The 26690-nt window shown below is 40.5% G+C and overlaps 1 protein-coding gene across 4 annotated transcripts in view; it reads left to right on the top strand.

The window, feature by feature from the left end:
• Nucleotides 1-26690, top strand: part of MARCHF8 (membrane associated ring-CH-type finger 8) — a 172527-nt gene that overhangs the window by 107171 nt on the left and 38666 nt on the right. The window lies entirely within an intron of this gene.

The following is a 26690-nucleotide window of genomic DNA, read 5'->3' on the forward strand; positions in this document are numbered from 1 at the left end:
TGTCAGCAGAGATCTCTATCATTTATTATTCATGCTCCTGGCCATTTAATATCTGAGAACAACTGCATTTGACTTCTAGCACTTGCAAAAGTAAATGGCCTTTCATTACTAACACTTGTATCACAGATATTGCGGACGACTTGTCTTTTTGTCTTTGCACAGTGATGTGTTCATTTTTGTGTTGTACAGTAGAACCATAGTTTATTATATATCCTAAGAGCGGAATACCAATGACATCTGTACGGTGGACACCTTCAGATTATTGAATGTATATTAAAGTTCTCTACATAGGCCAGGAGTACCGGTACCTGATGACCTGTTGTGTAATATGGATATCTGTTGTGTTTATACTATGACATATACTCCTCTGTATTGAATTGTACAGCGTTGGCATTGTATGTCCCAGGGGACCCTCCAGCATCTTCTAACATAAACAAAGGCTCTTTGTTCGGCGTGTTATTTGCTGCCTGCTTTTGCCCACTTTATATCTATGCTGTGTAATATTTTCCTGCTCCCTTTGTTTCCTAATAAGACTGTGGGTGTCGGTTGTTGGTGCCAAGTGGTGCAATATGGAATAGGTTTACAGGAGCATAATAGGATGTCAAGGTACAGGTAAACCCAGCGGGACATGGGCTTGTTATTTGTGCCTTAGATGCCCGTTGCCGAGAGGAAAATAATGACCTCATTGCAGCATGGAGAAACCGTTAGCTTTGTGTGAAATCTCCAGAGAGAAGGTTGATGATCACATGGTCTACTGGGGATTAGTGTATACAGTATGCCAATGCAATGCCCTGCAGAACTGGCACAACACACTGCCCCCAATAATTCTTGCTTCTTTCCATGGTCTTAGGCTGTTTGCAAAAGGCTACTTGTCTCTGCTGCCTGCTAGGCAAATACTATACTATAATTGGAGTGTTTTACTCTGCAGACAGTGTGTTTATACTGATATCACTTGTTCTATGGGAAACGTTTCATAATCGCAGAAGTATCCGGGGAATACGCTTGTACTGAACTAAATGCATTGTCAAATGTTCACCTACAGATGTAGCAGAGCTGAATTTGCCATTTAATTATGTGGCTTTACTGTACATTATATAAACTCTGACCGCAGGTCTGTATAAAAGTCGTGATAACCTAAAACACCATCACGGTTGTGCCTAATGACAAACATCTAACACTCAACTTTTCTAGGTCTAAAATGTTAATACATTCCTTGGCTTTGTATTTGCAAACAAATAATTTTGTTTTTAAAATATACCAGTGATTTTGTTTTCTTTACTTAGATCCTCTGGGAGGATTGGGCTTTCCAGGGGGCAGCCATGTTCCATCACGTGAGGATTACATTGCTGCCTACACTTCATTGTGTACATATGTGGACATAACCCTATTTTGTGAATAGCGGACCTCCCGGGGGGGGGGGGGGGGGAGTCTCAGTGGGTTTAAACATATAATAGACACCTTCCCATTGATAGCAACTAACCATTATAAGGAAGACAATGGACAAAGGAGCACAAGTACAAGCCTGGTATCACGAAGGTGCCAGTATCTGCTCCTACTTTTATACCATTGTTTGTTGGATCGCAGAAGGGGAAGAAGTTTTGTGGTTTATAGTTAATCCAATTTAGAAGCGAGATACAATGTAACACATGTAGCAATGATGTAAATGTAGCATTCTCTGTGTATACAGCAGCTATTTAATGGGCTTAGCATTAGGACAGTTGTTTTGTAACTCTTGGCTGAGCATTAAAGTTCTCTGTAGTCCTCAACAATCAAGATATTAATCTTCTTGGGCTTTAAAACCGAGCATGTAGTGCATATAGTTTCTCTGGGGTTATATACACGGAATTTAACCCTCCGTCTTCTGGGATCTGTCCTCTACACGTACGAGGACAGGCCATATTAATATCTGTGGACTTGTGATCGTTCACCCCATTCTGAAGTTGCTTTACAGTATTTTTTTTTAGTTCATTCCTTAAATGATGACCTAATATAATGTTGATGTTGGAAGATATTCGTAGTAGTAATCTACATCGCATCCGGCAGCAGCATTATATATATGTACACTATGCGTAATGTTAGTGTATAGTCTGTATAGGCTACATACATATAGCAGCAAGTTTCACAGAAGCCGTTTGCATTTTGTAGCGGTTCCCACTACCGGTCGTAGTGAGGCCTCATTCACATGGCAGTATTTAGGTCAGTATTTTGTATCTGCATTTGTAAGACAAAACCAGAAGTGGGTCCAAAACACGGAAGAATTCTAAATCTTCTCTTTGTTGTTTTTCTCTATGTAGTATCTATTCCTGGTTTTGGATTCCAAATACTCATGTAAAATACAGAACTAAATACTTTCGTCTGAATGAGGCCTAAGGGTGTCCAGCTCTTTCCTTCTCTTATACTATATTCTGTATTAGGAGCAGGACAGCACACTACATGGCCCAGCTACCCACTGCTGTCTTCAGATGTTCTTATCCTCCTGACCTGTGATCATAAGGCCAAAATTCCTCCTTTTGAAAATTACCTACACCATAATGTTATGGACCTCCAATATCATGGTATAGAATGTCACGTTCTCAACCCCCATAAGGGCTTGTCCACACGTTACATAATTGGTGCAGAAAATTTCTACAGCAATTCCACAGAAACTAGCAGGCTTTCCTCTGCCAAAAAACTGCACCATTTCCTGCGTTTTTCACTGTAGAAAATGGTGCGTATTTTGCTGCGTTTTTCTCAATGCTGGGAGATGGTGACATCTCCTCTGAAAAACGCAGCAATTCTGTCCACTTTTCCGCAGCAGGAATTGATGTTCTGCGGTACGAAAAATACGCATCGCAAGTCAATTTCTGGTTGGAAATTTTACACAGCGTGTGGATGAGATTTAGTAAATTTCACCCACTTTGCTGCTACTGTATTGTATGTGTGGACACGCCCCAACTCTTCCTGTTCAGAAAAAAAATGGTGGCATGGAGATTTGGGCCCTTTACTTAAAGGTTATGTAAACTTTTGCATACTTTTTTTAACAAAACAACATATCTGATTTTAAACAACATTTTAATTCGTTTTTTATTTAAAAAATTATTTTACGTCTAGAGATACAGCTTCTATGTATCCTGGATACATAGAAGCTGTATCTTACTCTCAAAGCTAAATCCGTCCGGTCAGCGGGACTGACTGCTTCGATGACATTGGGTCTCTGAAACGCAGCATCCACTTACTATCAATCACATCTAAGTTTATGAGCCTAGATGTGATTGATAACAGGTGGATCCTGCGTGTCACGCAGGACTGGTTGTCACCGAAGCAGTCATTCCTGCTCATCTGGCTTTGAGCGCAAGATATAGCTTCTATGTATCCAGGATACATATAAACGGTATCTCTAAAAGTAAAGTAATATTTTTTTTTTAAAAAAACAATTAAAAAGTTGTTTAAAATCAGATAATACGTTGTTTTGTTAAAAAAAAAAAAAAAAAAAAAAAGTTCAAAGGTTTACATAGCATTTAAAGGCTATGTACACCATTTTTTAGGGCTTTTTTTTAAAAAAAAAATAATTTGAAAAATAGATCAGTCAGTGTAACTTCCTAATATTAGTTTTTATTACGTTTTCTACTTTTTTAGAGCAGCTGCTCTGTATTCTCTATGCAGAACAGCTGGATCTAGCGCTAAATCCTGCTCCCGTTGGCTCCATTTATAACTTAGATGTGACCTATTACAGGTGGATCCTGCGTGTCAGCGGGACTGACGGATCTAGTGAATAGCGAGCGATACAGCTGCTCTGTATTGAGAATACAGAGGTTAATGTGAACATTCTGTGCAGATGGCATCGTGAGCACAATCTCTTACGTAAGCAGTCCGTGGTTTAGATCCTTAGTGCCAGCTCTTCTGTTCTAGAATTTCCTCAAGTCTTGGATGGCAGAACTGGCATGAAGATGAGCATTTTGCATGTCACTCTATTTTCAGTCCTATTGGCAAAGAGGAGATACTGTTGAATCATTGTGGCACAGTCGTACTCGGCGTATGCTAATAGAATGGCAGCGAGAGAGATCGAGAGAGATAGAAAGACACAGAGAGAGAGGGATCTCTAAGGCTATGTTCACACGGAGTATTTTGGGGGAGGAATATCTGCCTCAAAATTCCGTTTGGAACTTTGAGGCAGATTTTCCTCTCCCTGCACGCCGATTTTAAGCGGCGAGTTTCGCGCCGTTTTTCGCCCGCGGCCATTGAGCGCCGCGGGCATAAAACAGCGCGAAATACGCTTTCTCTGCCTCCCATTGAAGTCAATGGGAGGTCAGAGGCGGAAGCGCCCGAAGATAGGGCATGTCGCTTCTTTTTCCCGCGAGGCAGTTTTACTGCTCGCGGGAAAAAGACGCCGACGCCTCCCATTGAAATCAATGGGAGGCGTTCTCGGGCCGTTTTTGCCGAGTTTTGCGACGCGGTTTCCGCGTCAAAAAACTCGGCAAAATACCCTGTGTGAACATAGCCTAAAGGTATGTTCACATGTGGTAAAGGCACCTCGGATAATCTGCAGCGTTTTATAGTAGCAGCAAAGTGATTAAGAGTTGAACAAATCTTATCCACACACTGTCGAAAATTGGTATTCGAAAAAAATGACCTGCGGTGCGGATTTTAAAATGTGCAGCATGTTGCAGATTTTCACTGCAGAGTTCACTACTTTAAATGACTGGTGAAATCCGCAGCAAAATTCGGATGTTGCACATGCAGATTTTGCTGCAGAGAAATCCGCAGGTGGATTCGGCAGGTTTTTCTGCCCCATGTGGACGTTACCCTTATAGTCAAACATGCTGCACAGGTATAATTTTTTTCACAAAAACTGATACAAGAATTATGATGGTCCAAAATAACCAATAATGAATAGAAAACAAGTATTTGGTAGTTGTATGGACTTTGCTACCTCATTTTGGATCACACTAGACAAGAGAGGTTTATGTACCGTTGGATGCAGTCTATAGGCTATTTAAAGAGCGTGCACTTTTGTAGAGATATGTCAGAAGATGGCATCCGTAAACGTCTAGGCAGTCGGACACCCACTGATCTTTAGAAAAAGGCTGCGCCACACCCTTCTAAACGCTATGCCCCTTCGGCTCATAACATTCATGTAAGGGCACCATTCAAGTCAATGATCTAGACAGCATAGCTCAGAAACCCTAAACTAGAAGTCATTAGATAGGGCATGGTGCTTGAAAGAGCGCTGCAGGCCCCTTAATTCTAGCAATGCTATCTTCCGAATTGTCCTTATTACATGACAAACGTTTGGTGGGGCCCCTATCTCACCTATGGGACACGGAATCCACCTCACGCCTATCACAGTCACATTCGCATTCCCTTCTTAACTGAATAATACTAGAAACAGATAAACAAACACGGCGCCAGATTGTGCAAAATAACGATAAAAAAACCAAGGGGCAAAAAGGTTGGTAATTTGCTCACCTAGGGTTGCGGACCCCGGTTAGGATGTCGTAAGGGTATCAGAGCTGCTGCCAGGTCCATGCACAAACAAAGCAAGTTTGTTGTCAAGAAGTAATGTATATCCAACAGAGAAAAAGGGGACCAAAACGGCGCTGCTCAGGAAGGATGTCAGATGAGAGGAGATTGTGAATAAATAAATAATAAATTTATTAGGAGTAAGGTAGGCTACGCGTTTCGACGCCGGACCGGCGTCTTCATCAGGCCAATGCATACAGTGCGATAAATGCTTCTTTATATACATGGAGGAATTAACAAAAGATTGGCTAACAAATTAGTGAAAAAACCGCCAACATAGGCGGGTCAGAGGTCACACACAGCGTTTGCCTGATGTTTACAAACATATTTTAAAATTTATAGAAAAACATACAATTTTAATGACATAAATGTATTAAAGGATGTCTCTGAGGAGAAAAACATAAAATGAACCTTGTATCGAACGTGGGCATTTCTAAGGAGAATGTATAAAACGGCCATGACACGCAGAGTTGAACCGCACAACAGTTCAACCTGTAGGAAAATGAGCCGCACGATGGAACGCAACAAGCAGGGTCGATTTGTGAATGAATGGACTATAGAACACACCAGACCGTAAACAGTAGGTCACGTGGGGCATGGAAGGGGACCGCAAACATCTGGGACATTCGCCGCAATATTGGGCCGCAAGAACAAGGGAGTGTGGACCGGAGCAGAGTACGTAATTAAAAAGTTTTTTCAAGTTGCTTAAAAGTATGTCAGAAATGTGTATTTCAGACCGTGAAGTATAAACTTAATGTGTTTGTTTGATGAGTGTGTGAATAGAACCATAAAAAACCGTGGTGATGAGATTATATATAAATATATATATATATAAATGTATAAAATTATATATATATATATACATAGTGCCCGGAAGGTACTTTTTGGAAGCATGACAGGGACATGAGGTATTTTAATCTAAGGACGTTTCTATGAGGTCATTCAGGCCATTTGGGTGCAGGGTCTCCAATTTGAAGATCCAAAAATTCTCTCTCTGTTTGAGTTTTACAAACCTATTAGGGGTATCTGCTGGGATTTGTTCGATCGGGGTAACAATTAAATCATCAAAACTACAGTTATGTTTGAGGGCACAATGACGTGACACACTCTGTTTCAAAAAACCTTGCTTGACATTGAATCTATGTTTATTAATTCGGTTTCTTAACGTTTGGGTGGTACGACCTACGTATTGCAGGTTACATGTACACTGCAGGAGGTACACAACATAAGTACTGCCACAATCTAAATGATTTTTGATGGGATAATATATATTGGTTTTTAAGGAGTAAAATTGTATAGATTTCTTTGCGATATTTTTACAGCACAAGCACCTAACATGATTACATGAAAAAGAGCCATTTTGTGTGGATAGATTCACAGCCTTCTTTTTGTTACTATGTAGCCTGCTGGGGGCTAATAAATTCTTCAAGGTTTTCGCTCTTCTGAAGGTGATTAAAGGTTTCGCAGGGAGTAATGTTTTTAAAAAAGGGTCGTTGGTTAAAACGTGCCAATGTTTTCTAAAAATGGACATAATATTCTTGCTACTTTTGTTGAATGAGGTGATGAAATTTACATTCTGTTTATTAAATTTATTTTTTATAGTTTTTTCAACAAAATCAGTATTGGCCGGTATTGATTTTTTAATGCATTCAGATTGGGTCATAGCTCTTGCTCTTATCTCTGCACCCTTGATTAGGCTCCTAGGGAAGCCTTTTTCTACGAACCTTTTATTGAGAATCTTGCATTCTTTATCAAAACTAACATCATCAGAACAATTTTTTCTTATCCTCCAATATTGTCCAAACGGGACATTTTTCAGCCATGGTGTATGGTGTGCACTTTTAAAATCCAAATAGCTATTTACATCCACACTTTTAAAATGGGTGCTAGTAGAAAAATGGTTCCCATTATTTTTAATGGTTATGTCTAGAAAATCAATGGTAGTAGCTGAATAAGTATGTGTAAAAGTGAGGCCAAAAGTATTTTTGTTTAAAAAATCAATAAAAGCATTGGCAGCAGATATGTCCCCTCTCCAGATAAAAAACAGATCATCGATATAACGTTTATAATAGATAATATGGTTATTGAATATATGTTCGTTCAGGATAAAAGATTCCTCAAAAGACCCCATATAGAGGTTTGCATATGATGGTGCAAAGCGGGTCCCCATCGCGCAACCCTTAATCTGTTTATAAAAGACGTCCTCAAAAGTAAAAACATTATGTGTTAAAATAAAATCGATACAGTCGATAATAAAATTCAGTTGGCTATTTGGAAAACGGGGGTCTAGCGCAAGGAAAGAGGAAACAGCCTCCATACCCTGTGTGTGTGGGATGTTTGTATATAGCGAGGACACATCTGCAGTGAGAAAGCTCAAATCGGATAAATTATATAAAGATTGTAGTTCTAGTAATTCCCTAATTAACTGTGTTGAGTCTTTCAGGTAGGAAGGTAATTTTAAAACCAACGGTTGAAGATGTATATCAATAAAATGTGATAGATTGTTAGTTAAGGACCCTATCCCTGAAATAATGGGTCGGCCCGGGGGGTTAGACAGATGTTTATGTATTTTGGGCAGATGATACATGAAAGGGGTTGCAGGGAAAGGGACCGTGAGAAAAACTTTTTCTTTTTTGCATAACAAATCGTCAGCAAAAGCAGACTCAATAAGGGATTTGTATTCGGTTTCATATTTCGGAATGGGATTAAAAGTTAATTTCTCATAAAATGATGTGTCGGAAAGTAGTCTTAAAGCTTCATTGACATAGTCTGCTCTGTCCTGTACCATGATACCCCCCCCTTTATCCGCGGACCGTACCACTATATTGAGGTTTTTTTGTATATTTTTAATCCCTTTTCGTTGAGAGTAGGATAGGTTGTCTGAGGCTGGAATAGATTGCTCTAAAGTCTTGAATTCGTTACTTATTAAATTGGAAAAGGTTTCAATTGCAGGGCCACGATGATGGAGGGGGTAAAAATAGGACTTGGGCTGTACATTAGTCCTTACGGGCATGGGGATGTCTAATGGAAGGGAAGCCGTAGGGACCGCAGAGGGGCAGATGGCAAAATGACGTAGCAAAGTTATTTTACGTAAAAATTTATTGAGGTCCATGAAGATTTCAAAATCGTCTGGAGATGAGGTAGGACAAAAAGACAAACCTTTTGAAAGTAAGCTTAATTCGTTAGTATTGAATGTGTATTTGGATAAATTGAATATTTTTATTTTGTCAACCTGTGTTTCCTCTTGGGTGATATGGGTAGGGTCCTTGGAACGACCTCTACCCCCTCTGCAACCTCTAGGTCTATTTCTAGTTTTCTTTTGGATGGTAATTTGTGTATTTTTTGGAAATATGTACTGATGTTCTGGGATTTGGGGCTTTTGGGTGCGGGTAGGGTGTTTGGGAGGACCGGGGGCATGGTTGGCTGACCGGGAGGACATAAAAAAGGACTGAGGGGGATGGTTTGGTCAGGGAAGGAGGAACAGTCATCTAGTAAGGGAGCAAGGGTGGAAGGGGCATGAATATTATGGACAGTGGAAAAGGGAGTGTGTTCAAAGGAGGATGAGAGGTTTGTAGAACAAATGGTGAGATCCATGGAATTATTAAAAATGGAAAGATCCGAGACCAAGCCAGGAGGTGTATCTGGTAGGAGATTGATTAATTTTAGATGTGCATCCAAATCGTGAGACTTGAATGCATATTGTGGAATAGTGCCTAAAGGCTTTAGACAAGATAATGGATTGGCCTGGGGCCCAAGAACATTGGGAATAGAAATTGATGGGGTTGCATTGTTTTTTGGAGTAGTGTTACCGATATTTGGTGCTGAAGGGCCACACTTGTGTATGTTCATAACAGGTAGTGGTGAAATGTCCTGATTGGATGATTTATTATGAGGCTTGGTTTGAGGCTTAAATAGAGGTTTTTTTGTGGATAAAAAGGTGGACAAAATTCTTCTAGATGGTTTAGGAGAATTAATAGGAGGAAAATATTTGGTGGTCGTAGGACGTGCAGAGGACCAAATGCTAACACAAATGTTGAATACAAATGGAAGAGTTGTCGACATGGCACCTCTGAACAGTCCCATAAATCCAGAACTAACTAAAGCCATGACAGAACTGTTTTTGCGTCTGGAAGATTTACTGAAGGAAGAAGCCTTTCACAGCATCGATTGTTATTTTCTCAACCTGTACATCTCTGAAAAAATGGCCCCGAGAGGCCTCAGGCTTCTTTTCAACTCACCTTATCCTGCTGATAAAGATTTTAGTATCAATTGGTCCAACTACATCGAACACTGTAGTTTGGGTTTTATTGATCGTCTTGTTTATAAAAGATCTGAATTATGTTTAGCCCTTGCAACCACCATTGAGGGTTTGATTGGCCAATTCGAACCTTTCCTTCAACATCCTGATTTTACCAAACTTGAATCATCAACCTTAGATCATCTAAAAGTTTTTGAGAAAAATATCATTTTCAAAAAAATGCGCAAATTAGCAAGAGACAGGGAAGATTATTTAAACAATGCATTGGGGGATTGGTCCTCTGCACGTCCTACGACCACCAAATATTTTCCTCCTATTAATTCTCCTAAACCATCTAGAAGAATTTTGTCCACCTTTTTATCCACAAAAAAACCTCTATTTAAGCCTCAAACCAAGCCTCATAATAAATCATCCAATCAGGACATTTCACCACTACCTGTTATGAACATACACAAGTGTGGCCCTTCAGCACCAAATATCGGTAACACTACTCCAAAAAACAATGCAACCCCATCAATTTCTATTCCCAATGTTCTTGGGCCCCAGGCCAATCCATTATCTTGTCTAAAGCCTTTAGGCACTATTCCACAGTATGCATTCAAGTCTCACGATTTGGATGCACATCTAAAATTAATCAATCTCCTACCAGATACACCTCCTGGCTCGGTCTCGGATCTTTCCATTTTTAATAATTCCATGGATCTCACCATTTGTTCTACAAACCTCTCATCCTCCTTTGAACACACTCCCTTTTCCACTGTCCATAATATTCATGCCCCTTCCACCCTTGCTCCCTTACTAGATGACTGTTCCTCCTTCCCTGACCAAACCATCCCCCTCAGTCCTTTTTTATGTCCTCCCGGTCAGCCAACCATGCCCCCGGTCCTCCCAAACACCCTACCCGCACCCAAAAGCCCCAAATCCCAGAACATCAGTACATATTTCCAAAAAATACACAAATTACCATCCAAAAGAAAACTAGAAATAGACCTAGAGGTTGCAGAGGGGGTAGAGGTCGTTCCAAGGACCCTACCCATATCACCCAAGAGGAAACACAGGTTGACAAAATAAAAATATTCAATTTATCCAAATACACATTCAATACTAACGAATTAAGCTTACTTTCAAAAGGTTTGTCTTTTTGTCCTACCTCATCTCCAGACGATTTTGAAATCTTCATGGACCTCAATAAATTTTTACGTAAAATAACTTTGCTACGTCATTTTGCCATCTGCCCCTCTGCGGTCCCTACGGCTTCCCTTCCATTAGACATCCCCATGCCCGTAAGGACTAATGTACAGCCCAAGTCCTATTTTTACCCCCTCCATCATCGTGGCCCTGCAATTGAAACCTTTTCCAATTTAATAAGTAACGAATTCAAGACTTTAGAGCAATCTATTCCAGCCTCAGACAACCTATCCTACTCTCAACGAAAAGGGATTAAAAATATACAAAAAAACCTCAATATAGTGGTACGGTCCGCGGATAAAGGGGGGGGTATCATGGTACAGGACAGAGCAGACTATGTCAATGAAGCTTTAAGACTACTTTCCGACACATCATTTTATGAGAAATTAACTTTTAATCCCATTCCGAAATATGAAACCGAATACAAATCCCTTATTGAGTCTGCTTTTGCTGACGATTTGTTATGCAAAAAAGAAAAAGTTTTTCTCACGGTCCCTTTCCCTGCAACCCCTTTCATGTATCATCTGCCCAAAATACATAAACATCTGTCTAACCCCCCGGGCCGACCCATTATTTCAGGGATAGGGTCCTTAACTAACAATCTATCACATTTTATTGATATACATCTTCAACCGTTGGTTTTAAAATTACCTTCCTACCTGAAAGACTCAACACAGTTAATTAGGGAATTACTAGAACTACAATCTTTATATAATTTATCCGATTTGAGCTTTCTCACTGCAGATGTGTCCTCGCTATATACAAACATCCCACACACACAGGGTATGGAGGCTGTTTCCTCTTTCCTTGCGCTAGACCCCCGTTTTCCAAATAGCCAACTGAATTTTATTATCGACTGTATCGATTTTATTTTAACACATAATGTTTTTACTTTTGAGGACGTCTTTTATAAACAGATTAAGGGTTGCGCGATGGGGACCCGCTTTGCACCATCATATGCAAACCTCTATATGGGGTCTTTTGAGGAATCTTTTATCCTGAACGAACATATATTCAATAACCATATTATCTATTATAAACGTTATATCGATGATCTGTTTTTTATCTGGAGAGGGGACATATCTGCTGCCAATGCTTTTATTGATTTTTTAAACAAAAATACTTTTGGCCTCACTTTTACACATACTTATTCAGCTACTACCATTGATTTTCTAGACATAACCATTAAAAATAATGGGAACCATTTTTCTACTAGCACCCATTTTAAAAGTGTGGATGTAAATAGCTATTTGGATTTTAAAAGTGCACACCATACACCATGGCTGAAAAATGTCCCGTTTGGACAATATTGGAGGATAAGAAAAAATTGTTCTGATGATGTTAGTTTTGATAAAGAATGCAAGATTCTCAATAAAAGGTTCGTAGAAAAAGGCTTCCCTAGGAGCCTAATCAAGGGTGCAGAGATAAGAGCAAGAGCTATGACCCAATCTGAATGCATTAAAAAATCAATACCGGCCAATACTGATTTTGTTGAAAAAACTATAAAAAATAAATTTAATAAACAGAATGTAAATTTCATCACCTCATTCAACAAAAGTAGCAAGAATATTATGTCCATTTTTAGAAAACATTGGCACGTTTTAACCAACGACCCTTTTTTAAAAACATTACTCCCTGCGAAACCTTTAATCACCTTCAGAAGAGCGAAAACCTTGAAGAATTTATTAGCCCCCAGCAGGCTACATAGTAACAAAAAGAAGGCTGTGAATCTATCCACACAAAATGGCTCTTTTTCATGTAATCATGTTAGGTGCTTGTGCTGTAAAAATATCGCAAAGAAATCTATACAATTTTACTCCTTAAAAACCAATATATATTATCCCATCAAAAATCATTTAGATTGTGGCAGTACTTATGTTGTGTACCTCCTGCAGTGTACATGTAACCTGCAATACGTAGGTCGTACCACCCAAACGTTAAGAAACCGAATTAATAAACATAGATTCAATGTCAAGCAAGGTTTTTTGAAACCGAGTGTGTCACGTCATTGTGCCCTCAAACATAACTGTAGTTTTGATGATTTAATTGTTACCCCGATCGAACAAATCCCAGCAGATACCCCTAATAGGTTTGTAAAACTCAAACAGAGAGAGAATTTTTGGATCTTCAAATTGGAGACCCTGCACCCAAATGGCCTGAATGACCTCATAGAAACGTCCTTAGATTAAAATACCTCATGTCCCTGTCATGCTTCCAAAAAGTACCTTCCGGGCACTATGTATATATATATATATAATTTTATACATTTATATATATATATATTTATATATAATCTCATCACCACGGTTTTTTATGGTTCTATTCACACACTCATCAAACAAACACATTAAGTTTATACTTCACGGTCTGAAATACACATTTCTGACATACTTTTAAGCAACTTGAAAAAACTTTTTAATTACGTACTCTGCTCCGGTCCACACTCCCTTGTTCTTGCGGCCCAATATTGCGGCGAATGTCCCAGATGTTTGCGGTCCCCTTCCATGCCCCACGTGACCTACTGTTTACGGTCTGGTGTGTTCTATAGTCCATTCATTCACAAATCGACCCTGCTTGTTGCGTTCCATCGTGCGGCTCATTTTCCTACAGGTTGAACTGTTGTGCGGTTCAACTCTGCGTGTCATGGCCGTTTTATACATTCTCCTTAGAAATGCCCACGTTCGATACAAGGTTCATTTTATGTTTTTCTCCTCAGAGACATCCTTTAATACATTTATGTCATTAAAATTGTATGTTTTTCTATAAATTTTAAAATATGTTTGTAAACATCAGGCAAACGCTGTGTGTGACCTCTGACCCGCCTATGTTGGCGGTTTTTTCACTAATTTGTTAGCCAATCTTTTGTTAATTCCTCCATGTATATAAAGAAGCATTTATCGCACTGTATGCATTGGCCTGATGAAGACGCCGGTCCGGCGTCGAAACGCGTAGCCTACCTTACTCCTAATAAATTTATTATTTATTTATTCACAATCTCCTCTCATCTGACATCCTTCCTGAGCAGCGCCGTTTTGGTCCCCTTTTTCTCTGTTGGATATACATAACTGAATAATAATCTTTATTTATATAGCGCCAACATATTGTGCAGCACTTTACAATTCAGAGGGTTCATGTACAGACAATATCCGACATTACGTAGTGACTAAACTAATTTACAATTCAAACAAGAGGAGTGAGGACCCTGCTCGCAAGAGCTTACAATCTATGAGGAAATAAGGGAGACCTTGCACTGCGAAAAAAGGAAAAAACAAAAAATGGTATTCCCAGACTAAACCACCACACTCGGAGTAGAAATGATTAATAATGTTTTTTTATTTACCAGAAGTTAAATATCAAAAACATATAATATACATTTTATTAGTTAAAGTGTTGTAGATACCGTTTCCTTTAGTCGAAATCCAACCACATTATATCCAAACACAATTGCACCTCACATGTATACATGACTGGATGTTTACCTGACTCTCCCTGAAGATCCCTGAATGATAACTTGACTATAGTGACCGGATAAAATTAGAAGCAGATAGCTTAGGTAGTACGCTCTTTTCAGAACGCTTCCAAGATAGTTCAGACTAGACTGTGTTTGGAAGAGAGAGAAGGAATTTGTATATCCTTTATGCTGTGACTCCCTGAATGCAGGGTTAATGAGGCTGTAAGACTGCTGGAAATAGGAGATACACTGAATGACTAACTTGTAGTACTCAAATACAGCAGCCTTTTTAAGCCACCTGTATATTCTCCATACTGTGATTCCCTGAATGCAGGGTTATTAAGGCTGTGAGACTGCTGGAAATTGCAGGTACACTGAATGACTAACTTGTAGTACTCCAATACAGCAGCTTTTCATGCCACCTGTATGTCCTACATGTTCTGATTCCTTGAATGCAGGGTTAAAGTGGCTGAAGAACTGATGCAAACAGGAGCGGTGTTAAAGAGGCTCTGTCACCACATTATAAGTGCCCTATCTCCTACATAATCTGATTGGCGCTGTAATGTAGAGAACAGCAGTGGTTTTTATTTTGAAAAATGATCATTTTTGAGCAAGTTATGAGCTAGTTTCGATTTATGCTAATGAGTTTCTCAATGGACAACTGGGCGTGTTTTTACTTTTTACCAACTGGGTGTTGTACAGAGGAGTGTATGACGCTGACCAATCAGTGACCAATCAGCGTCATACACTTCTCATTGTTCCAGCCCAGCATGATCCACAGCACAGTGTGATTGTGCAGTGAAAGAAGTAAACACGCCCAGTTGCTAAATACACAATACACGCCCAGTTGGAAATAAGAGAAAACACGCCCAGTTGTCCATTAGAAAGGCTCATTTGCATAAATATAAAATTGCTCATAACTTAGCCAAAAATGATCGTTTTTAAAAAAAACAAACAAAAAACTTTACTGTTATCTACATTGCAGCGCCGATCACATGCAATAGGAGATAGGGGTTTGATAATCTGGTGACAGAGCCTCTTTAAACGACTCATAATGCTCCAATACATCAGTATTCTTTGCCGAGTACATAGTTTTCATGCTGTGAATCCCTGAAAACGGGGTGAATGTGGCTGTAGGACTGACGAAAATAGGAGTTCTACTTAATGACGAACTCTTAGTACTCTAATACAATAGCCTTCCATGGCACATATATACCTTCCATGCTGTGATTCCCTGAATGCAGGGTTAATGTGGGTGTGGGGCTCATGAATATAGGAGCTGAACCGGATTGCTAACTGGTAATGCTCTAACACAACAGTCTCATGTCACTAGCATCTATATGTTAATAAACTACCAAAATAAATATGTGATATAGACTATTAGTGTAAAATGAGCAAGCACTGAATGACTTGAATGGTGCTTAGTCATTTTTTTTTAAAGGGAATGTGTCGCTAGAATTTTTTTTTTCAGTTAAACTATTATTTAAAGGGAACCGGTCACCAGCATTTCACCTATTAAACCGACTATACCTGGTGGTAGTGGGTGAAAAATCATTTCTATATAACCTATAATTGTCTTCTTAGTCGGCTCTGTAGCTTTAGTATTCAGCTTTTTAGTGTTCCCACACCGTATGCTAATGAGCAGAAAAGAGTCAGATCTTCATTTGAAAAGAGTCAAATCTTCGTTTTGAAAAGAGTCAAATCTTCATTCCTCAAGTCTTTCCGAGTTTACCTCACCTTCTTACTTTTGATTGACAGCTCCTCGCCTTCCCCCAGCACACAACATCCCGCGCTTGTGCATTGATGTCCTCTTCTGGTGTGTGCGCACAAAGGGACACTGGATTATTACGATAAAAGGCGCGAAACGTTTGCAGACCGTTATTTACAGTCGGAGGAGGAGTTTAGGAGAGGGGATAACGGCAATTAACTTTTTATAGCAGCAGCTAGTGAGGGAGAAGTAAAGTTCAATAGGTGAAATGCTGGTGACAGGTTCCCTTTAAGTGATTACACATTGTTTTAATTTTTTCACAAGTCAGGAAATATTATAAATTAGATTCTAATTTATAACATTTCCATGTGCTGGCCACTAGAGGGAGCAGTTCCCAAAATTGCAGCATTGTCAATGTGGTAAAGCAACCTCATTGATTTATGCTGCAAATTTTGGGTGGACACACTCTCTAGTGTTCTCACACAATCCCTTATCCCTTCTTCTGGCTAGTGCTAGGAGAAGGAGGGGTTTGAATCTTCAAACCTCCTACACTGTGTGCCGCCATTTTCTGAGCGACTGCACAGTGTAGGAGGATTAGATACAGGGCTCAGCAGACCGTATAACACGAGCATCAATTACCTTCTCTTGCCACCGCTCCCTTTCCTTGCGCGTTCGCTTCCTTGAACATATTGCCTGAAACCGCGGCCGGAAGTCATCATCTTACTGTCCGGCAGCGGCTTCCGGTGCACATGAAAATGGCGCCGGATTTCGCTCTGCGAGCGAGCTTCGTTTTGGTCTGTGTGGGAGCGGCGCATGCGCCGTTCCCACACAGACGGCGTACGCTTCAGAGAATGGAACGGCTCCCGTTTGCATACTCTATGGGGTTGTATGTGCCGTATTCCATCTCTGTCTGTGTCGTTAATCAACACATACAGAGATGAAAAAAAAATGACAGCCCCCATAGAGAAGTAAAAGTAAGAAAAAAGTAGAACATGAGAACACAAATAAATAAAATGTGTTAATATCCTATTAAAAGCAATATAATAAAAAATAAATAAAATTCATGACACCTTCCCTTTAAGCGCTCTACTTCTAAACACAACCACCATTGGGGTAATCGTGAATACGAGCATATCCCATGGATTAGGGACCTCATTCATTTATTTACATGTGAACTTCTTTAAGTCACCATTTTTGTTGATTTTAAAGCATACTCATTAATAAATAACTTTTATTATTAGTGGATACCCTATTCCAGTTATTGACATAAGGGAGACACAAAATGTTCGAAAGTGCTTGTTAAGTACAATGGTCCAGCCATCTTTTATTCATATGGGGTAGGACACCTAAAGCTGCATGTGCCGGTCACCAGCCAGTGTCTGTGTATGACGGACATTAAGTGTATTAGGGTGCAAGGAGTGTGAGGGAGACTGCTGAATGAGGGGGTCAAGTTCTCATGACTAATGTAAAAGGGGGTCCAGGGAAAGGAGTCTGTAGTCTATGGGAGTTATGGACCGTGTCAAGCTAGTGACTCTCTTAGGGTATGTTCACACGGTTATTTTTCAGCCATATTTCTGTGTGTACAACGGTTGCATTAAGCTTCCAAATACTCTTAAAATACATCTTCCAACCATTTCCCATTGTTTTCAATGGGAAATATACTGTGTTGTTCTTATAAGACATGCCACTTCTTGAGACATTTTTGGCACTTATTTTCGGTTGACACTACAAAAAAATGCCACAAAATATGCTTGCAAATACTGCTTTGAAAGTCAGGTCCAAAAACACCTGGATTCAGAGAGAGGCTGTTTTCTCTTGAAATCCTCCAGCCTTGTATTTTTCTGCCTCAAACATAAGCCGTGTGAATGTACCCTTAGACTTTTAGGCTATGTTCACACAGGGTATTTTGCCGAGTTTTTTGATGCGGAGACCGCATCGCAAAACTCTGCAAAAATGGCCCGAAAATGCCTCCCATTGATTTCAATGGGAGGCGTCGGCGGCTTTTTCCCGCGAGCAGTAAAACTGCCTCGCGGGAAAAAGAAGCGACATGCCCTATCTTCGGGCGCTTCCGCCTCTGACCTCCCATTGACTTCAATGGGAGGCAGAGAAAGCGTATTTCGCGCTGTTTTATGCCCACGGCGCTCAATGGCCGTGGGCGAAAAACGTCGCGAAAAACTCAGCGAAAATCGGCGTGCAGGGAGAGGAATATCTGCCTCAAACTTCCAAACGGAATTTTGAGGCAGATATTCCTCCTGCAAAATACCCCGTGTGAACATAGCCTTAAGTATCAATCTGTCACTAGTTTATTAATGTCCTGTCTCCTAACTAATCTAAGGGTATGTTCACATGCAGTGTTTTCAGGGGTACGTGTTATATGTCCGTGCTACGCACGTGATTTTCTCGCGTGTCGCACGGACCTATGTTAATGAATGGGGCCGTTCAGACGGTCAGTGAATTTCACGCAGCGTGTGTGCGCTGCGTGAAACTCATGACGTCCTATATTTGCCCGTGTTTTGCGCTGCACGCACCCATTGAAGTCAAAGGGTGAGTGCAAGTCGCGCTCGGCACACAGAAGCACTTCCGGGTGCCGTGCGTGATTCGCGCAACAGCAGTAAAATAAATAAATGAATGAAAACAGAAAAGCACCACGTGCTTTTCTGTTTGTAAACCTAAAACCAGAGCGTCCTCATGATGCTGGCTGCGTGAAAATCGGGCAGCCACGCACCATATGCTGATGACACACGGACCTTTTGCGCGCGCAAAACGCAGCGTTTTTTGCACGCGCAAAATGGACACGTTCGTGTGAAACAGGTCTAATAGGCACTATGATTCTGATAACGACCGTGTACATTTTTAAAAAAACAAAACTTTTATTTCCAAAGTTATGAGCATTTTTCTAAATATGCTAATTTAGCTATACTTGCCAAATGGGAGGTTACTCTTTCTTTTCACTCTGGTGCACCAATTACACTAAACTTTGCTTTACTCTAAAGCGCTGCAGCCTTTAAGAGAAACCTAGTTTTAATTTCCAGGCTCAGGGAGAAGTGTCCGTTGGGCGCCCCCCCCCCCCTCTGGTTCCCCCCACCCAGCTCCGCTTGATTGGCAGGTCTGTCCCTACAAACAAAAAGAGAGAGATATATTAATATACAAACCCTTTGCAGCTATTGACTAATATTTTATTTAATACTTGTTCTGTATTCTTTTATAGATAACTTTCACACAACAGAGCAATAAAGTTGTGTTAACTTTATAATATATATATTCCTTTATTTTGGTCCCCATTGTTGGACTGCAGCTGCAGGAGGGACAGTGCTTTTTGTTCACATCTGTATCATGTACACATACATTACTGGAGATTTGTGTATGTAGAATTCTGATATGATGCTGTAAATGCAGAGTTCCCCCTTGAAGACGTGCGGCTTCAACATACAGCACGTTATGACATTCATCTTTATTTCGTTCTTTATACAAAGGTGAATAGAAACCCATAAAATGTCATTTTTACAGTAGAAACTATTCTCCGTCTTTCCTGTCATTCTTTTGAACCCGTCTTGATGTGTTCATTGACCTCCAGCTACCCTCTACCATTCCGTCTCTTGTGGCTTTCCAGCTCATATCATTTCTATGTGTGGTTAAGGTTTGGCACTCCAGGCCATCTGTGCCCATCAATGTAATTGCAGGGATTCCAGTAGCCCCCACGGTGGCCACCTTGCTGAGAAGTCTTCTGCAGGCTGACTGCTTCCTGCTTGACAAGTCTTCCTACTGTCAATAGATTTAACCCCGTCATAGCATGCTCTAATATGAGCACAATCCTTAGAATTATACATAATTGAATGTCCTCTCCACAGTAATTCTAATAATTGTACACCTTACATCTCAACACAGACATGAATAAAAGAAGAATGTTCATATAGGAAAATGAAAGAATTTGTATCAATCATTGGTAGATTTGTTCTGAATTGGAACAACCTGTATTTCAATGGCATAGCTAAGCCAGTATATCAGTTTGGAATTGAGATTTTTCATATTTGACCTCCTTATGTGGGCAACTTTTGGCAGGAATGCCAACCTATCACCAGAATTTTTGGTAGAATTGTGGTTTGTTTTTTTTTTTGGTTAGTGGGATCTAATTTTTTTGTAATGTTTTGCGAAGTCTAGGTAAAAATATGACAATATTTCATTATTAATATGACCAATTGACCATAACCTGCAAAAGGAGGAAGGAGACGGTTTGGCTCCGAAACGCGTCGCCTGTATCCATTAAAGACTATTTGACTTAAAAAGTGGTTGCCTCTTCATCATGCAACACTAAGGACCAACAGTGAACTACGCTCTAAGGGACCAGCGCCGCTTCAAGGATTGATTTTTGAGTTTTTTCACCTACACAAGGTGTGACTTTCACAATCCCACTATCCTACTCAGAACCGGTCCAAGTTTTTGGTTTCCGGTACAACCCGTGGCTTGCAGTTCCCTGACGTTTAACTACAAATCCAAAGTCTACATCTTCAGGGGTGTCGTGCTCCTAGCACGACATCACCAGGTGAACATATTTATCACCATATCATCTACTTTTCATCTTATGTAGGTAATGCCCTATGGTTGCGTCGGTTTGTATTCCATTTTTCTTCTTGTGAAACGTTAACTGCTATGTACACTTCTGCAGAACATCCTGGTGATTTATAGGCTATGTACAACTTTTTGAAATCTTTTTATAAATAAAAATGTTTATCCGTGTGATTGGTGCAGCTTTCTAAATACTTTTTATTTTAAATTTTAACTTTTTTAGATACAGCTGCTTTGTATCCTTTATACAGAGCAGCTGTATCTTGCATTAAGACCTGAATCCGTCAGGTCAGCGGCAATGACTGGTTCAGTGTCAGCAGGTTCGCTTTCACTGAACTAGTCATTGCCGCTGACCTAACGAATTCAGGTCTTAATGCAAGATACAGCTGCTCTGTATACAGGATACAAAGGAGCTGTTTCGAAAAATTTAAAAATAAGTTTTAATAAAAAGTGGGAAACTGCAGTTGCATAGGTTTGTATTTAAGTGTTCCTGTCATTAATCTTTTCAAGGATTTATTGGCCAATAATAGAGACTTTCCCTTTTACACAGAACAATAATCATTCATTTGAACAATCAGCCAATGAAAGAGCAAAGGCTCGTTTATGCGGCCAATAAAATGGTCCCTATTTGTTTGCACATCTCCCTCTGTAAACAGGAAAATGTGCTGCCGACAAGGAAATGTATGGGGGCGTACGCTCAAAGTTACGATTGTTTATCCCCATGCTTTACAATCATAGCTCCTTGTGACAGAAAAAGTAAACGAGCGCCGATTGACGACCTGTCTCGGCGATTGGTGTTTGTTTTCAAAGCCCATATCGGGCCATGTAATACGACCCTAAGGCTCTATTCATATAGAGCCTCCGTTGCAGATTCCTGGTCATGTGGTGCAGAAATTCTGTGGAGAAATTCCATTACGGTCTAACTCTGGGAAACAAATACGACCATATGCAAAATAAATAATGTAAAATGATAGCACCATATAACTCCATGTACTAGTAAACTACTTCCCTGTTTTGCTTCATGGCTTATATGAATTTTGTATGAGATATTTTTATTAACTGTGGGACTGTTGTGTTTTACATATTTGATATCAATAAGAGAATCTGGACTTTCTTGGGCCCCCTGAAGCCTTCTTCACAGTAATTGAACCTCTCTTCTTGAAGTTCTTGATGATCCAATAAATGGTTAATTTAGGGGCGATCATACTAGAAGCAATATCTAAATGTAAAGCCCTTTTGATGCAAAGTAATGATGACTGCATGTGTTTCCTTGGAGGTAACCATGGTTAACAGAAGAAGACTATGATTTCAAGCGCCATCCACCTTGTAAAGAAACCAGTCTCCTCTTCTAATTCAATCAGCATGACAGTGTGATATCCGCTGCTTTGTCCTCATTCACACTTTCTCCTGAGCTAACGAGAAGATCACTGAAATTATGTTAGCAGATCATTTTGTGGCAGGGCTGAAATGCAGTGGAAATATTTTTTTTTTTTTTCAATTAGGTTAATTTTCATGGCAAGGAATGACTGCAATTCATCTGATCACCTGTCATAACAATCTAGAGTTAATGCAAACTGCCACTATAAAAACTGAAACTGAAAACTTTGTGAAAAACCAAAATTTGTGGACAGGACGAACATAACAAGCTCCATGCAAATGTTGCCCTGTTAGTGTTTGAACAACCGAGCCTCCATTATTTTTTTATATATATATGTGTGTGTGTGTGTGTGTGTGTATATGTATTTATAACCTTTTAAAATTCGATCTAGCTATCAGTGTTCCACCAATAAATGTTGAGGCAACGTGATTCTTTCTGGTTTATTGATCTGTGATCTCTGTGTGAGTTCTTGACAACTGTATTTCTATTTGAGTCGTTCACAGCAGTCGTCTTCACTTCACGTCTCTTACTTCATTCAGTCCTGGGGTCTGAGATACAGACAAATGCTTCATCTAATTAGTGATCGCCTTGACCTATTGTTTTGTAGTACCATAAAGTAGTGGTAATGCCTGAGGGTAAAAGTGACAGAGAAAATACGTACAATTACTCCATCCAAGCAAGGCCTGTTATTTCAACAATAAAAACTAGCACTCTACTTCTATTGATTGAATGTGATGATTTCACATTAAAGAAGTACTACACTTTTTTTTATTTTTTTATTTATTTCCACCTCCATGTGTACATTGGTGTTTCAGGGGGGTGCGGTGTGCAGAAATACTTACTAATCCATGCATCAGGTTGTTTTCGGGTCCAGCTCCGCCCATGTGATCACATTCTGACCTGGTCTGAAAACCGGAACTTAGGCTCTCAATGCTTTCCTATGGGAGCCAGGACGAGGCTCATGATACATCCATAAATGTATATTAAAGAGGCTCTGTCACCAGATTTTGCAACCCCTATCTGCTATTGCAGCAGATAGGCGCTGCAATGTAGATTACAGTAACGTTTTTATTTTTAAAAAACGAGCATTTTTGGCCAAGTTATGACCATTTTTGTATTTATGCAAATGAGGCTTGCAAAAGTACAACTGGGCGTGTATTATGTGTGTACATCGGGGCGTTTTTACTTCTTTTACTAGCTGGGCGTTAGGAATGGGAGTGTATGATGCTGATGAATCCGCATCATCCACTTCTGTTCGTTAACACCCAGCTTCTGGCAGTGCACAGACACACAGCGTGTTCTCGAGAGATCACGCTGTGACGTCACTCACTTCCTGCCCCAGGTCCTGCATCGTGTCGGCCACATCAGCACCAGAGGCTACAGTTGATTCTGCAGCAGCATCAGCGTTTGCAGGTAAGTAGCTACATCGACTTACCTGCAAACGCCGATGCTGCTGCAGAATCAACTGTAGCCTCTGGTGCCGATGTGTCCTCGCTCGTCCGACACTATGCAGGACCTGGGGCAGGAAGTGAGTGACGTCACAGCGTGATCTCTCGAGAACACGCTGTGTCTCTGCACTGCCAGAAGCTGGGCGTTCTGAAGAGAAGTGGATGATACTTCTCGTCAGAACGCCCAGCTAGTAAAAGAAGTAAACACGCCCCGATGTACGCACATAATACACGCCCAGTTGGACTTTTACTTTAAACATGCCCAGTTGGACTTTAGCAAGCCTCATTTGCATAAATACAAAAATGGTCATAACTTGGACAAAAATGCTCGTTTTTTAAAAATAAAAACGTTACTCTTATCTCCATTGCAGCGCCGATCTGCTGCAATAGGAGATAGGGGTTGCAAAATCTGGTGACAGAGCCTCTTTAAAGCCTCTGTCCATTTGGTCAGTCACTTTTTATATATGGCGTCCGGGCTCAATAGCTATATTCAGTACTCGCATACTGACCTCATGATAGTTATGGCAAGGACTGTTACAGTGGCTTTGAGATTATTACTTCCCTCCGGCGGCGAAAGGGATATTCTTGAGACTCTCTCCTACACTGTGCTGACCTGTAATTTCACAGTCTAGTGAATAGAGTGGGTGGGCATTGTAGGTGATGTCTTTCATAAGCGACTGCCTGCCCCTTCATTCTGAAGTGGCTGGCTAGAAGAGAAGCTACAGAGGGAACAGATGCCAGATGAGACTTCTTTTTATGTTTTGTTTTAAACCCAACATTTAAAGGGGTTCACCAGAGTCAGGAAATAGCTACATTCTTTCAAAAAGACTGCCACCCCGGTCTACAGGTTGTGTGTGGTATTGCAGCACAGCCTCATTCACTTCAATGGAGTAGAGCTGCAATACCAAACACAACCCATGGACTGGTGTGGTGCTGTTTCTGGAAGAAAGCAGTCATGTTTTTCTAATCCTGTTTAATCCTGCTAACTCACCCAATTGGTGGCCCACTTCCATTGGAACATGGCAACCTAGTGTTTTTTATTTCCTGTATAGAAATAGTTCCTCGGCTCAATATTACAAGGACCAGTTGAGAAACGACTCGTTTATGTAAAGAATGTATAACTATGACAATTGAAAATAGAGAGACCATATACGTCTTTGAATAATGGTCGTGCATAGAGCAGAGTAGTCCTTCATGAAAGGCGAACTCTCGGGTCACCCCTGTGTTACATGTTTCACTTCTCCATCTTCCGATAAGCCTCTCTAGCTTTCTATGTATATGTTTTTAGTATTTAAAAACATTGTTTTCCTAATCCCCAGTGTCTGTCGTTTCCATAGTAACTGTGGAGTCGACGCTGTGCTCTGGGGATTTATCCGTTTTAACCTCAGCACAAGGGATTCCAGCTAAAACCATCAGTCTTCAGCTTCGCTGTGTGAAAAGGCCTCTAAATGTCATCTCTTACCCTATTTAGAGAATGTGCAAGACAGTAAAAAATATCTAGAAAAGAAAACTAGCAACATCTACAAGCAGATTTTATATTTCGCAATGTTGAATACGATCATCTATGAAACGTCAACATTTAAGAAGTCTTAAAGGGTTATTCCCACCTCAGACATTTATGGCATATCCACGGGAGAACGTTACCTGCCTGACTGCATGGTAGAACAAACCCCACTAAAACTTATCATCTGAAATAAAACCGACAACCGTTTCTTTGGATAAAAATGGCCACGGTGTTTATTAAGGGTAACATAACATAAAATAATTAGAAGAGAATAACCATAAATAATAAAATATAAATATTTGGTCGGGCCCCTTAATTCAAGTGAAGGGAAATCTTAATGCTTCATCATACCAAGATATTTTGGATAATTGTAGCTTCCAACTTTGGGGGAACAGTTTGGGGTTCAGCCCTTTTCTGTTCCAGCATGACTGTGCCCCAGTGCACAAAGCAAGATCCATAAAGACATGGTTAGGTGAGTTTGAGGTGGAAGAACTTGACTGCCAGCACAGAGCCCTGACCTCGACCCTATCCAACACCTCTGGGATGAACTACAATGGAGATTATGAGCCAGGCATTCTTATCCAACATCATTGGTCTGACCTCACAAATGATCTTCTGGATGAATGGGCAACAATTCCCACAGACTCCCAAATCTTGTAGAAAGCCTTCCCAGAAAAGTGGAAGCTATATTAGCTGCAAAAGGGGATGGGGTGGGGAATAGCTCCATATTATTGCCTATGGATTAAGAATGGGATGTCAAAATCTTGTATAGGTGTCCATACACACTTGTCCATATAGTGTGTGATTATATATATATATATATATATATATATATATATATATATATACACACACACATATACATACAGTTAGATGGGCTGGGAGTGCCTGAATAAGGTGCTGGTAGGATGTCTCTGGAGCCATGCTAACTGCAGTGCATCCCACATTTGCTGGTGTGTGGGGGAGGATACTTAGAGCTAACAAGATCGTGGTGGTTACCACAGATGCTCAAATGGGTTCAAGTCTGGTGAATTAGGGGGCCAGGGAAGTACTTGGAAGTCTTGATCGTGGTCTTCCAACCGCTGGTGAACATTTCTAGCCATGTGACATATCACATTGTCCTGCTGAAAGATTCCATCTGCCCCAGGGAAGGCAAACAGCATGTATGGGTGGATGAGATCTGGAACGATGGATTCGTACCAAAATCAGTTCAGAGTACCTTCCACATGGATAAGTGGGCCCAGGGTATCCCATGAAAAAATTGGCCAGACCATAATTCTGCCGGCACCAGCTTGTGTTCTTCCAGCTATGGTTGCAGGGTGTTTGCTCTCTGCTGTTTCTTGCCTGACACGCCAACGTGCATCTGTTCAATAAAGCAGAAAACCCTATGCCAATCATCGGTGAAGCCTTTTTTCCATGCACCTTTGTCACTGCCCCTATGCGAACAATCAGTCTGCTTCGTAGCCCCATACGCAGTAGGGATTGCTGAACGGTTTTTAGAGACCCGTCTGGTAGCCCCCTGGTTAATTTTCACGGTGAGCTGCTCCACTGTAGTATTCGGCCTTCGTAGCCGACATTCACCTCTCCCATCAATGTCACGTGATGCGCTGCGGTTTTCACGTCGGTTATTCACAATGGTGCCATTTGTTCGCTCACAATACACTTTCACCACAGCAGCATGCGAACAGTTCAC

Source organism: Rhinoderma darwinii, chromosome 11, assembly GCF_050947455.1.
Source record: "Rhinoderma darwinii isolate aRhiDar2 chromosome 11, aRhiDar2.hap1, whole genome shotgun sequence".
In the NCBI taxonomy this organism is placed as follows: Eukaryota; Metazoa; Chordata; class Amphibia; order Anura; family Rhinodermatidae; genus Rhinoderma; species Rhinoderma darwinii.